Source organism: Rhinopithecus bieti, unplaced genomic scaffold (genome assembly GCF_001698545.2).
Source record: "Rhinopithecus bieti isolate Rb0 unplaced genomic scaffold, ASM169854v2 scaffold_4658, whole genome shotgun sequence".
In the NCBI taxonomy this organism is placed as follows: Eukaryota; Metazoa; Chordata; class Mammalia; order Primates; family Cercopithecidae; genus Rhinopithecus; species Rhinopithecus bieti.
In genome coordinates, this window is record NW_016804523.1 from 1,307,541 (window position 1) to 1,321,155 (window position 13,615).

Sequence of the window (13,615 nt, forward strand, 5' to 3'; positions counted from 1 at the left end):
AAAAAAAAAAAAAAAAAAAAAAAAACTTTAGTTCTGTCAGAAATAAGAACACCACAAATTAGTCCTAACAAACTAAACATTAATTTGTAAGAAAGTGTTGTACAACATGTATTCCTAAGTATGAAAGTAACCTGCATGAAATAAAACTGATCAAAGCACAATGTTGAAGAAATAAACTAACCACAAATCACTTGCAATCAGTAAATCCTTCTTTGGGGAGACTCAATAAAGAACAAAGATTGGGGAAGGAATGCAGGAACTTTCTCCGGTGATGGTAATGTTCTATATCTTGCCAGGACTGATTGATCTGGGTGCATCCATTTGTTGAAAGTTCAAGCTATGTACAAGTAAAGATGTGTGCATTTCATCGAATAGAAATTTCGTATGAAAAACTGATAAGAAATATTGAACTCCAGTTAATAATAAGCATGCTGGAATATACAAACTATGCCTACAGTTTATTTTTAAATGCATCAAAAATAAGACAGCGAAAGACAGAGAGATAAGTGGATGGACAGACAGCTAATAAAGGCAATAAAGTGTTAATGGTAGAATCTAGGTGGTGAATATACAGTTGTTCATTGTAAAATTCTTTCAAATTACTATATGTTTGAAATTTTTATAAACAGTGTTGTGGAGGAAAGTACAATGGGAAAGGAATCACTGAAGAATTTGGAGTATCACACCAGCACCCCACTGCCCACTTCCTTCCCTTGAAGAGTTCAATTCACATAGTGTCTAGAACTCTAGCAAAGTATCTATCTATCTATCTATCTATTTATTTATTTATTTATTTATGAGACAGAGTCTTGCTCCATCATCCAGGCTGGAGCATAGTGGCACGGTCTTGGCTTACTGCAACCTCTGCCTCCCGGTTTCAAGCGATTCTCCTGCCTCAGCCTCCACAGTAGATGGGATTACAGGTGTGCACCACACCACACTGGGCTAAATTTTTTTTTTCTTTTGTAGAGATGAGGTTTCACCATGTTAGCCAGGCTGGTCTCAAACTCCTGACCTCAAGTAATCCTCCTGCTTTGGCCTCCCAAAGTGCTGGAATTACAGGCTGGCAAAGTATTTACATTGAAAACTCTAGGCACACATCTCACAAGCTGAGACGTGGAAAGTTTTTACAAAAATCAACTGCCCAAAACTGTATTATTAAATTGGAAAATTGTGTGTAACTGAGAGGAAGGAAGCAGTTCCTCACAAATAAAGTTTCTATATCTAAATTCACAGGGAGCTAAAGTGGAGCACCGGCAAGCCAGATTGGACAGAGGATGCCACAGAAGACTCAGGTTCAAGAGGCAAATCAAACTCAATGCATTTAAAAGGCTCCTGATTGGCAGGACATGAGGGCAGACAGGAGAAGAGGATGAGCCCTTGGTGGTTGCAGCAACCGCAAAGGGAGATGAACTGACAGGCAGGAGCTGGGGCTACCAAGGATAACGAGTCCTGGAAAAGACTGCTGTGGAAGTTCAGCAGAGGTGACAACCCCACACATTTCTTCCAGAGAAAACAACAGACCACACATCATCAGTTATATCAGCCGTGAAGGGGCCAGTGTCTCCGGCTAGTCGATTCCCCTCAATTACATCTCAGTCATGAGCTTCACAAACTGACTGCCTACTATGGATAGACAATGTCCATTAAGTGAAAAACAATGACCTGAGCAGTTATTTGATATCTGGTGGTGCAGTTCCTCGCTAGTCAAAGTGTGGTCCCTGAAACGGTGGCATCAGCAGCACCTGGGAGCCTGTTAGCAATGTCGAATCTCAGGCCTCACCCCATACCTGCTGTGGTACAATATGCAGTTAACAAATTGACAAATGATTCTCACACACATTGAAGTGTGGGAAGCAGTGGAGTGATCCGACGACAAGCCCATAGACCGAGTCTCAATTACTTGGGTCTTCTCAACAGCAGCTTCATCAATAGCATTATCTTCAGAGAAGACAGGTGCAGGTAAACAGGTAAGCAATATTAAGCCTTGCACACGTTGTCTCCTGGAAGCACCTTCTCCTGCTCTATAATGCTTCAGTTCTAGCCTCCATTTGTATAAGAGAACTTACCCCAAAGCCCCCGGAGAGTCTATAAAAATAAAACACAGTGGAACTTGTGTTGAAAATTTGGAAAGTTTCATATGCTTTAATGTGTCTGGAAATATTCTCCGTATCTTTGGAGAGTGGTCACTTTGCATGTAATTGCTCTTTAACGTAAGAAGCCAATAAAGTGTTTTTTTTTCCCAACAGGTAATAACTATCAAAGGAATTCTTAGGCCACTGTCCCTGTTTAAGCTATAAAAGACAGCTGTGAAAGTTCTTCACGCACCCTTAAAAATAGCCACAGAATGTTGCGTATGATATGCATATGTATAAATGTATACATATGTATACGTATACATGTATAAATCTGTCGAAAATAAGTTTATTTTAATGGTCATGCTTTCTTTACTTCAGTCATTACAATTAAGATTGTTTATGCTCAAATATCTGTGGCTAGTCATGGTTTCACCTTTTATTTCATAACTACATGTGTGTTTAAAGCATGCCTAACTAAAAAAAAAAGTATGCAAATATGAAATATTTTTCTAAAGCCATTTGAAGCCAATTATTCTGTACTAACTACAAGTTTCATACTTCTGCATCACTCCTCTGTCCATGAACATGTGCATATTATATGAAAAAATGGGTTTTAGAAACATAATTACCAAATACACAAACCAACTTTCTTTGTTTTATTTTTTACTCTCTGATTTCAGAAAGGAATTTTACATAATGGCTGATTAACTTTCTAAGACAATGAATAAGTACATGTTCATGTTCAAAGAATATTTTTATTCTCACTTCTTATTCAGGAAAAGAGACTTGAAAATAATCATTTTGCCTATCTGAATATGGTTGAACAAAAAAACTGGCAATCAAAACAAAATATTGAAATACGTCCCATATTTTCATTACTAATTATGAAAATAAAATGAATTAGCTTTTTAAAATGTATGCCTTATAAAAAATGTTTAACATCATCTGTGCTTCGTCACGTTATATTTAAGTATTCACAGAAAGTATTATCAAGAGACTGGGTCGTTTTTTAATAGACCTTATTTCCTAGAGCAGTTTTATGTTCATAGCTAAATTGAGCAGAAGGTACAGAGATTTCCCATATATCCCCTGTCCCCATACACAACTAATTTTTAAAATATGGAGTGTGATAAATAAAACACACCAAGAAATCCTACCAGCCAAGCAAATCATACTTCTACATGTCTTATGGAAAACTCTATTTGAGTTACAGTTAGGTTTAGGAAAATTTTATAAAAGAGACACTAAAATAAATATCTAATTGATGCCAAAATTAGCACAAAATCATAGTGTCTAATATACTTTGTTGGCAAAATTTTGTCTTCAATTTCTCTCTTGTAAGAAAGTCTAAAGAAAAAAGTAATAATTAATAAATATAACAATTTTCATGAAAAGTTTGGCTGCTCTAAGCAATACAGTATTTTCTATAACTAAATACAACTATATCTGCTTACTTTCAGGGACCATGAAAATAAAACTGTGAGAGCCCTCTACAAGCAATAGAAACCATAAATTCATCAAAACTGTTCCCCCTATATAAATCTGAACTGCTATTCCCAAAGCTATTTTTCAGTATGCTTTCTTACCTGAAAAAGAGTCAGTAGGATTTCAACCTCACTCAGTCAGAAACAGGCACTGGAGAGCACGCCTGAGGCAGGTGGAGAACTTCAGAGGCAATCACAGGTCTAGATAAGCTCGCTCCTTCCAGAACAGGAAGGGGTAGGAGCCTCGGGATGAATGAATCGGAGCAGCCAGGGACTATAACGCTGGTCCTCTGACGCCGACTCCCACCCCTCTGCTACAAAGTGAGAGGCTGGGCAAACAGTGCCCACAGCCACAACAAAATATCCAGACAGAATGGCTGAGAGAGACTCTTTCAACTACCCTAAGCAGAACAAGAAATACAGCAAACGCTTGTCACAGGCATACTGCCGAGGAACACTGCCCGGGAATGAGGAAGAGGCCCCAAACATAACAAGAAGAGCCATCTGATCAGAGGTTGGGTGTTTGTTTATAATAGGAAGAGTAAAATTGGAAGCCCACACCTGAACTCTTTCTTAAAACAAATCTTTGTTTTTTTCTATACTGAAGGGCACAAAAAATTCAAGATATAAACTGAAAGAAAGGCACAACTGATTGCCCACGATTCAGGAAATGTAGTAACTTGGTTATAATATTTTCATAATCTTTATTCCCACCTCCCCAATCGGGCTGGCACCTTTTCCATGTTTTTCTCCTTTATAATACCTGCAGAGTTCAAGAAATAAAATAAAACTTCAAAAATTTTTAAGTTACAAGTAACACTGATATAAAGAAAAATAATTAAGAACTAATGTCTAAAATGAGATCTAGAGATTCTCTCCCTTGCACAGACAGTAAAATGATGAGACTTTTGTCCTGTTGGTGTAGCTCAAGAGGATTTTAATTCTACATCAAAGTAACACACTAACACACACACACACATATACACACACACACACACATATCCCCCCAGGTTTACCCATCCATCTGTGACAGCATTACAATAAAAAATTTGGCATTTCCCAAAATGCTCACAGAATGGAAAATGTTCTGCAAAACAAGGTTCCAGGATGAAGTTTTAGGATGGCCAATCTACACTAATATAAATGGAATTCTATACTGTAGGATTTCTCCAAGTTTTTACTATGCTTATATTCATTACAAATCTGTTAGAAGAGATTTTATGCTGTGTCTCCCACATTTAGTTAATCGTAGGACCCTTTATTTGAGAGGCATCCAAAAAGAACTGTATTTTGTGAGAAAGATTTGGGAAATGCTAAAAACTCCAGATTTCATTTCCCAATTTTTAATCCACCAAACTGACATTGTGACAAGTTTCCAATGCATTTAGTAAAATCATTAAATTATTAGGCTCCGCATCTGTCCCAACTTGTACTACTATCTCTAAAAATTACAGTGTGATCAGTACTAGATTTCACACTATTATAAAGCTTTCCCAAATTAAAGTATGGGGAATGGAAGCACACCCTACAGGTATTTAGTAGATATTTAGTAGATTCTTTGCATTACACTAGAAAATACAAGAAACAGCAAGGTTGGTGCCCTCAAGAAGCTGGACATTTTGTTTTGAAACTCGGCAGTTGCTATAGCGGGTATGTGCCTGTACTGTGGCCATCCATTTGCCCTCAAAAGCTGACTGTCAGACCTCAGAGATGAACATTCAGCCAATATATCCTACAGAGTGGGCACCCAAGCCAAAACACTGATGCAGGCTAGAAGTAACCATAAAAAACACCACCCAAATGTAATCGCGTTTGCATGCATATGTGCACATTTCAACCACTTTTGCACAGGCAGACTCAAGAGGAAGAAACTGAGTCACGGCACCTCTAAAAAACCACGTGTAAAACCTGACTCCACCTCAAACGTTTCCATCAGTCTCCAGTCCTAGTATCCCGCAGTTCCCTCCACCTCCCTAGCAATCTCCTGACAGTCTATTGTTCTTATTTATATTGAAGAGAGAGTTTTCAGGATAGAACCACCAGAATAGACAGGTGGTTCACGGCTACTCCACAAAGATAATTAAGTCAGCACTGCATATATTCATCCGCTTGACTACCAAAGAACAAACTACTTCACACAAGTTATTTTTCCCAACCATGCCCCCTGAGAGATTGAAATCTTTCTAAATTGAGTTATACTCTTCTCATGCTCCTAGAAAGAAAATATTTAATATAATTTTAAAATGTCTAGTTTATACAGATTCTAATCAGTCAACAGAATCACAACTAAAATATTGTATTTAAGAGACTGTCATATGATGAGAAAAATATTTTACTTAAAAAATGATTCAGAAGACATGGGATGGTTTGATGTTGGGCAAGTCGCTTAATTTCCCTGAGCCCCAGTTTCTTCATCTGTAAAACAGCAATAAAATCACTTCCCTCATGAGGGTGCATGCAAATCAAAAAAGAAAAAAACGGAATCCAAAGCTTGGGGCAACTATTAGATACACATCATAATAACACTATAACATCTTAAGAAAATGTTCTTTCAGCCACCATCTACCGAAGGCCTGCCATGTGACAAAAAACAGGGAGCGAAACAGAGTCACTGTTTAATATGAAAACGATGCACCTGTGTCTCATTATAATCAATGGATATAGCCTGGGATGTCTTAAAAATTAATTGGTAAAGTAACACAAGTTTATTGAAAAAGTTCAGATCACAGAAGGAATAAAGTTAAAAGTAAAAATACCTTTCATCTTTTGTATTAATTAAAACCACTGCTTAGTTTTAAGTTTGCCTCTAATCACTTTTTTAAATGACTCATGCAAAATACGGTTTCCTTCCAATAAATGAACTCATTTCGTTTACATTATGATTTCTAATAAGAAGGTGAGTCATCTTAATTCTATTATTTCAATTCATTATCCTTCCTGGTTTGGTATTTTCTGTTGTTCTGATGTTTGCAACGTAATTTACTTCAATATGAAATGGAGGCCAGTTACAGTATATAGAATGTAATAAAAATGTGATAAATCATGATCATGTAAAAGATAATAAGTAACATGATAAAGAGATTGGAAAATGGAAGAAAATATGAATGTTCACTTTTAAAATTTTCATATTTAGAACTCAACAGATACTGTCTAAAGTGAATACATCTACAAGCACAACATTTTATTATATTATTCCCATTTACAAAAATTTATTACCACAAAAAAGAAGAAACAGAATATAACCATAAATTATAGAAAGGGAAAACAAACATGGAGGATATTGTATACTCTATGAAAAAAACATCAAAGGAGAAACAAGCTCTGCTTCTCCAGGAACCCACCTGAGGCTTCAACCTCTCTGTTCCCAATTAGGGATTTTGGCCATAGCCTTGCAAAAAATCCACCAGCTGGGGAGCTAGGAGACACATATTTTGACTGTGCTCAGATTTGCTCAAAATTTGGCAGATATTCTTCAGAGGCTTAATATTTGGGCTTTAGCCATTCTCTACTTTTAGTGAAAAATTTCCCTCCACTTTTAGTTATTTTTTTCATCCTGGCAGTTTCAGAAAACAGAGTCGACATGTTTACTCAAGTTCCTTTAGCAGAAACCCATCTCCCAATTTAGTTTCTTATTATTTTCTACATTCTTTAGTTTTCTACCTCTCCACTACCCCTTCTAGCCATTTCTCCCTTTCCAATCTCTTGGTACTAAAATCAGTGGCTGAGCCAGCTTCCTTGGCCTGCAAAAGACAGCTGTATGTATCTCTTCCCATCCCCAGGTTCAGTGATGTCAAATTGCTAGCTTAAAATTGGCCATGGTAAGAATATTTAATTGGCCATGGTAAGAATATTTAATAAGAAATTGACAAAAATGCAAATCAGCTCCACCCCACCAGTGGTTAAATGTTTACCAGCATACCCCTGGAAAGGTCTGTAAATTTAAAAAAACAGCTTTTTAGAATAATATGTAAAGTAAGACTAAAAACATTTTACCGAGAATAAGAAAAGGCTTTTAAGCTTTTTTTTTTAAAAATGAACTGGTACAGATGGCTTGATACTGCACCTCCACAAGATGCACTGGTATAATATATTTATTATTCACATTTACAAAAATTTATTACCACAAAAAAGGAAAAACACAACATACATGTAAATTATAGAAAGAAAAAAACATGGAGGATGCTGTATATTCTAGAAAACAAAACATCATTGATGAATGTAACTACTGTAGGACTAGTAAACACGAACGAAGGCTGTGTTTCCAGAGCAAATACCATCCTTTCCAATTCCCTTCAATATAAATAAACAGCATCTTTTCCCCTGGTAGCTCTGAATAGCATATTGAATCTGTTTTTTGACTCTCATTACCGAGGAGTTTAAGAAAGCACCAACATATTCATTCACCATGAAGTGACAGTTAAGAAAACTTTTTAGGTACAGGTATACCTCTGCCTCTTTCCTTCCTCTTGCCCAATACCCAAAACACACGCAAATCGCCACACTTTTACTTCCTTTTCCTCCAAAAGTCTATGGATTAAAAACAAAACAATTATGTAATAATGCCCCTGATCCTTTCAATCTTGCAAAAGATTGACTTTAAAGCTGACAACCTAGGATGCTGAGGGTGAAATCAACTCATTGTTCCAGGGAACAAGGTACAAATTAGCGCAGAACATTATTTTAAAGCATGGTATGACATTCTAATAAACACTGCCAATTCCGTCTGCCTGGGTCATCCACCCTAATGAATCATGAAACTAAAATATTTGACAGAAAGAAAAAAGAACATGCCAAAGAAATAAAGGAGATAAACTTAAATATCATATGAATTAATATTCTCATCAGTGTTCCTCCAGCTCTTCATGCTGGTTGCATTAAACATCTATTATAATATCAGTGACTATCGGCATTAATGCATTCTGCCAATAGTATTAGTGTTATTTAATTTTAGTTTATTAATAATTATCTTTTCATATCACAGAATGGAACCTCTGTTTTGATTCACCAGGTAACAAACACTCTTTTCCATAGAATCTAAAACTGAAAAGCAGTTATCTTTCAAGTTAGAATTCACAGAACAATAAAAATCCTTCATAAGTTCTTTTGTCTGCATATTTTATTCTACTCCAAGAAAAAAAATATACAAAGTCCAATACAAGCAATGCTGGGTATTATTCAGAAGACATAGCTTCATCTTTGTCTCCTCGAGTCAATAAAATAAAATTTATTTCACAGAATATGATTTGTGCACTGGCAATGGCTGCAAGTTAAACTTTCCTATGAGCACCAAATACTGGTAAACAATAGCTCCTGGGTGGTAAAATCAACCAGACAGCACAACATGGTAGGTAGGAGCAGCGGACTGCACTCCAACAAACCTGGGGTGGCATCAGAGCAATTTGATTTTGAACAAGTTAACCTCTCTACTCTCCATTTTCTTACTGAGTTCACAAGCCAATGTTATCTTCCCTATAAAACTAGAACTTTCCCTTTAAAATTGGTAAAAACTATGAACCACTTAGGATAAATGCTAACTGTAAAACGCAATTCTAAAAAAGGCAACGGATGACTTAACATGTGGAAAGAACCTAGGTTTTCAAATCAAATAAGCTGTGTTCAAACCCTAGCCCCATTATGTACCAGCTGTTTATGGGGTATTGGACTAATTACAAATCTTATAAACTTGTTTCCTTATTTGTAAAATCAGGATAATGATATCTATCTAAAAACTTTTACATATCTCAAATAATCGCTGTCTCAAAAATAATTAATATTTTATCTGTCTAACCCATGGCCTGACAGAGTCAGTGTTGAGATGTCAGCTGCCTTGCTGCTTGAGATTTCATTGTTTGAATCACTTGCTAATGCAACTCTGGCTCGCTTTCTGCTTTCACTCAACTTGGAAGCACTTCTCCTCTCTAGCAAACTATCTGAAGGCCTGCCACTACTAAAAGTCCTTTTCATGCTATTTCAGGCTGCCAGCATGAGTAATTTCCCAAGAGAAAGAACCTTATTTTCTAGTATGTTCTGCTAATCCTCCATACCTGAAGTCCAGAAGAAACCTCTCTGTTTTCCACAAGGCTTCTCCCTTTTCTAAACCCTTGCAGGCTCTCCCTTCTCACAAAGATACATAGAACAAAGGGGCAGAAGTTACCTCCACCTTTGTTTGCCTCGGTCTAGAAAACAGCTTGTAACTATTCTCTGTCATTATAAGAAACCAGCTCCTCACTCCAAGCTCACTTTCTGCATTCTTTTTTAGTTGCAAAAACTGAAATTAATTCTATTTCTTAAAGAAGCTATAAAACATGCATACACACACACAGGCACATATTTTGTTGTGGTTTCCTGTCACCAAGCAAAAATTATAAAATACCAAAAACATCAGCTGCCCAATTTAACTCTGTGCCTTCATTTACTCAACACGTATCTACTGAGTGCCCACTATGCTCCCAGCAATGCATCAGGTGCCAGGTATATATGGATGAGTAAACAGACATGGTCCACTTCCTTGAGGACCTAACTATCCTGAACTTCTTTCATCTTTTTCACCAAGCCAGGACACACTTCTAACCAACTCTGGTTTCCAAAACCTAGCCCAGGGCAGGGTAGTACAATTAAGGGCTGCATCTAAATAAGCCATAGCAAATGTTACAGACTGCCCCCCTCCACCCCGTGGCCACAATTCTCTACTAATCAGATGAAACCTGCAAATAAAGATGGTCTCTATCATGCCACCAAACGGCGGTGGATCCAGCTCACCCTGCTGTCATGGCTAGAACTGAGCAGCAGCCCCTTGGCAACACAAGTCCTGTAGCAGCTTTAGTGTGGAGGGACGTATAGCTTGTCTTCCTGTAGTATGGCCACCTCTTCTCCCTAACTATGGGTAACTAAACAGGCCTAAAATCTATCAGAAGCTTTCTGAAGTTCACGAGCACACTGAACAGTAATAGACCATTGTAATAATTTCACCATCCATGCAAGCCACAGTTAATATCTTGCCTGTTTGGAACAGCAACATATTATACTCCTTTGGAACCATAATATTTAATATTAATGTTTAGTATTTAAATATAATATCTCAAAATAGATACTGAGCAAGATGAAGCCAGTTTCATTCACCATCTTTATGTCTGTAAAAACTTTCATCAAGCCAAGCTGTCTCCCCTCCTGGGCTCACTGTGTATGGAGAAGCTACTGCTAACAGAATCATCTTGATTAAGAATTCATATACTGTAAAAGGCATGAGAAAAACATAATCAGAATACAGGGAAATTTTATGATCAGATAATCAGCAAAACCTTCAGACGCAGATTAACTTATTGTTCAACTGATGAGTCTTAAGTATGTCCATGAATTGCTTTTAAAGAGGTCTTGGGAATTAAGAAGATCCCTCTTATCACACAAAAACATGCTAAATCTCTTCATTTATTTTAAACTCAGAGATGAAAAGACACCTTTTACTTTTTGCACTCTAATCAACATATAATAATCCTATGTTAATCATGGATATCATACACTGTCCTCTTGGTAACAAAGAGACACTAGTCCCAATGGTCTCCAACATGTACCTGAAAAAGCCTAAAGCTCTCTGATGTTTCAACTAATACGTATCTGTCAAGGATAAAACGAGGATCAATTTAAGGCCATTTTCTAAGTAGTCCGATTTAAAATTCAGGAGTAACCACACCTTCTTAGATAATAACTTGGATAAAAATCACCCATAGTTCTTCCCACAGAGCAATCTAAACTGGTCTTCTAGAGACCAGATAAAGTGGTAAGGGACTTTAGGGCTAATCATTCAGATAATAGCTTTACTTGGATTGACTTAATAATACAGGCCTGAATTCATTTAAACATCTTTCCGCTTCACTTTCCCTAAGATAGTTCTAAAAACAGTACAACATCTTTGTATTTTAGACAAGTGATTCTCAGAGTGTAGGAGCCATTAACACTAATAAACTACAAGGTGATTTTAGATGATTTACAGATTCAGCATGGAATAAGACAGAATCTCCCAGTAGAAAAATTTAATCCCTGATTCTGAACTGATTGCATCAAATCGTCTCAATCCCGTAAGAGCATGTCTTTAAAATCTCTCTGTCTCGATAAAGAAAGGACGTACTCTGACTCAGGGTTTTCGACAGCCAGTGGTATCTACTTAGGATTGAATAACACTAAATGGTTTTCACTGTTTAGTTTTTATTGGGTATCTACTATTTGCAGCACCTAATAATTTTCCATTTAAGACAGAGGTGTAAGGTTTCTCTTTTAAATACTGTTTTGTATGTTTAAAAAAAAAAAAAGGTGAGAGTGGCCAGGCGCAGTGGCTCACGCCTGCAATTGCAGCACTTTGGGAGGCCAAGGAGAGTGGATTACATGAGGTCAGGAGTGTGAGACAAGCCTGGCCAGCATGGTGAAACCCCAAATCTACTAAAAAAATACAAAAATTAGCCAGGTGTGGTGACGCTTGCCCATAGTCCCAGCTACTTGGGAGGCTGAGGCAGGAAGATCACTTGAACCCAGGAGGTGGAGGCTACAGTGAGCTGAGATCATGCCACCACACTACAGCTTGGGCAACAGAGCAAGACTCTGTCTACAAAAAAAAAAAAAGTGAGAAACATTACATAATAATAGAAGTAAAATACAACTATGGCAAAAAGCATGCAGATGGTATCTGTATGAGTGATACTTGGGAAACACTGTTTGAAAATACTTGTAGTATAGTGATTATAATAGCCTGGGTTTGAATCCTAGCTTGGAAACTTCCTTGCCATGTGACTTTAGACAAATTACTTAGAATCCTTACGCCTTGGTTCCCTCATTTGTGAAATGGAGAGAAGGATAGTACCTATTTCAAAAGGTTATTGCGAAGATAAATGGTGAAACAGGTAAAGTGCGGAAATGCTAGCTGACATATAGGAAGAATTCAACATCAATTAGTTTTGCTTGTTTGTTTGAGATAGGGTCTCACTCTATTGCCCAGGCTGGAGTGAAGTGGCATGATCGTAGCTCACTGCAGCCTCAAACTCTTGGACTCAGGAGGCTCGTTAGCCACAGCCTCCCAAATAGCTAGGACCACGCACCATCACACCCAGAATAAATGAGCTACTACCAGTAAAATTACTAGCATTTTGTAAATATATCTAGATGAGTAATTATATACTCAAACTCAACTCTTTGGCCTGTGAATTATGACATAAGAGAAGGAGGCTTCTTCATGGACTCTTGTATAGATGAAAGGGAAAGCTCATTTTGTTGTTTTATCTTTTAAACAAAACATCAAACAATTGAGGAGTCTCGTAAACCCATGTGACTCCCCAGGTATGAGGAAATCAAGTGCACTATCTTGAATTCCATACTATAACTTCCTTCTCTCCCTATTTAAATGTTTCAATTTTTAATTACTAAGAGTTAAAAATGAGGCTGCCATTCCTTACTCATATGACACCAACCAAAATGTATTTAAACCAGACACAAGGTTCCTCCAACATTTTAACATTCTGCCCAGTTCATGCAGCATCCCAAGAATTGCTGTCTTCAGGAATGTTACCATAGCAAATGACTTTTGTTTAAATTATAGCCAGTTTCCATGCAATGACTTTTTGAAAATCTGCTTGAATACAAAAGGCAAGTGGGTATCTCTTATTTATCTTTTTTTTTTTTTCATATTTCTCTCTATCCTTGGCTTCCAGGGGAATTCATCCATTTGTTCATGTAGCTTAATGTGAGCATCTTGATGAATCAGAAAATGCACTGGGGAAGTCACTTCATATTAACATTGTGTGCCTTCTTCACTCCACTCCATTTAGCAGGCATTTTGGACTAAAATAGGGAAGAACAGAGGAGAACATTGTGCAGTGACATGGACTAGTGATCCGTGAGGTCCAGCCAAGCTCCATGTCTGCTCTCTGTGGGATAATAAGGCCTCCTGAATAATCAACTTGAGTTGATCCATCTAGTTCAACTAGTTAGCAGCTCCACTAAAGCCCAAAGAGGGGAAGGAAGGAAGGGAGGCAGGGAGGGAGGGAGGGACGGAGTGAGGGAGGGAGGGAG

The 13,615-nt window shown here is 37.3% G+C and overlaps 1 protein-coding gene across 9 annotated transcripts in view; it reads right to left on the reverse strand.

The window, feature by feature from the left end:
- PLCB4 (phospholipase C beta 4) overlaps positions 1–13,615 on the reverse strand; it is a 425,441-nt gene that overhangs the window by 316,737 nt on the left and 95,089 nt on the right. The window contains exon 1 of one of the 9 annotated variants that reach the window (XM_017868891.1): positions 3,665–4,015. The exons of the other annotated variants lie outside the window; for them this stretch is intronic. The gene's annotated coding sequence lies outside the window, so the exon portion shown is untranslated. Of the gene's footprint in view, positions 1–3,664; positions 4,016–13,615 lie in introns of those variants that run through there. 9 annotated transcript variants of the gene reach the window in all.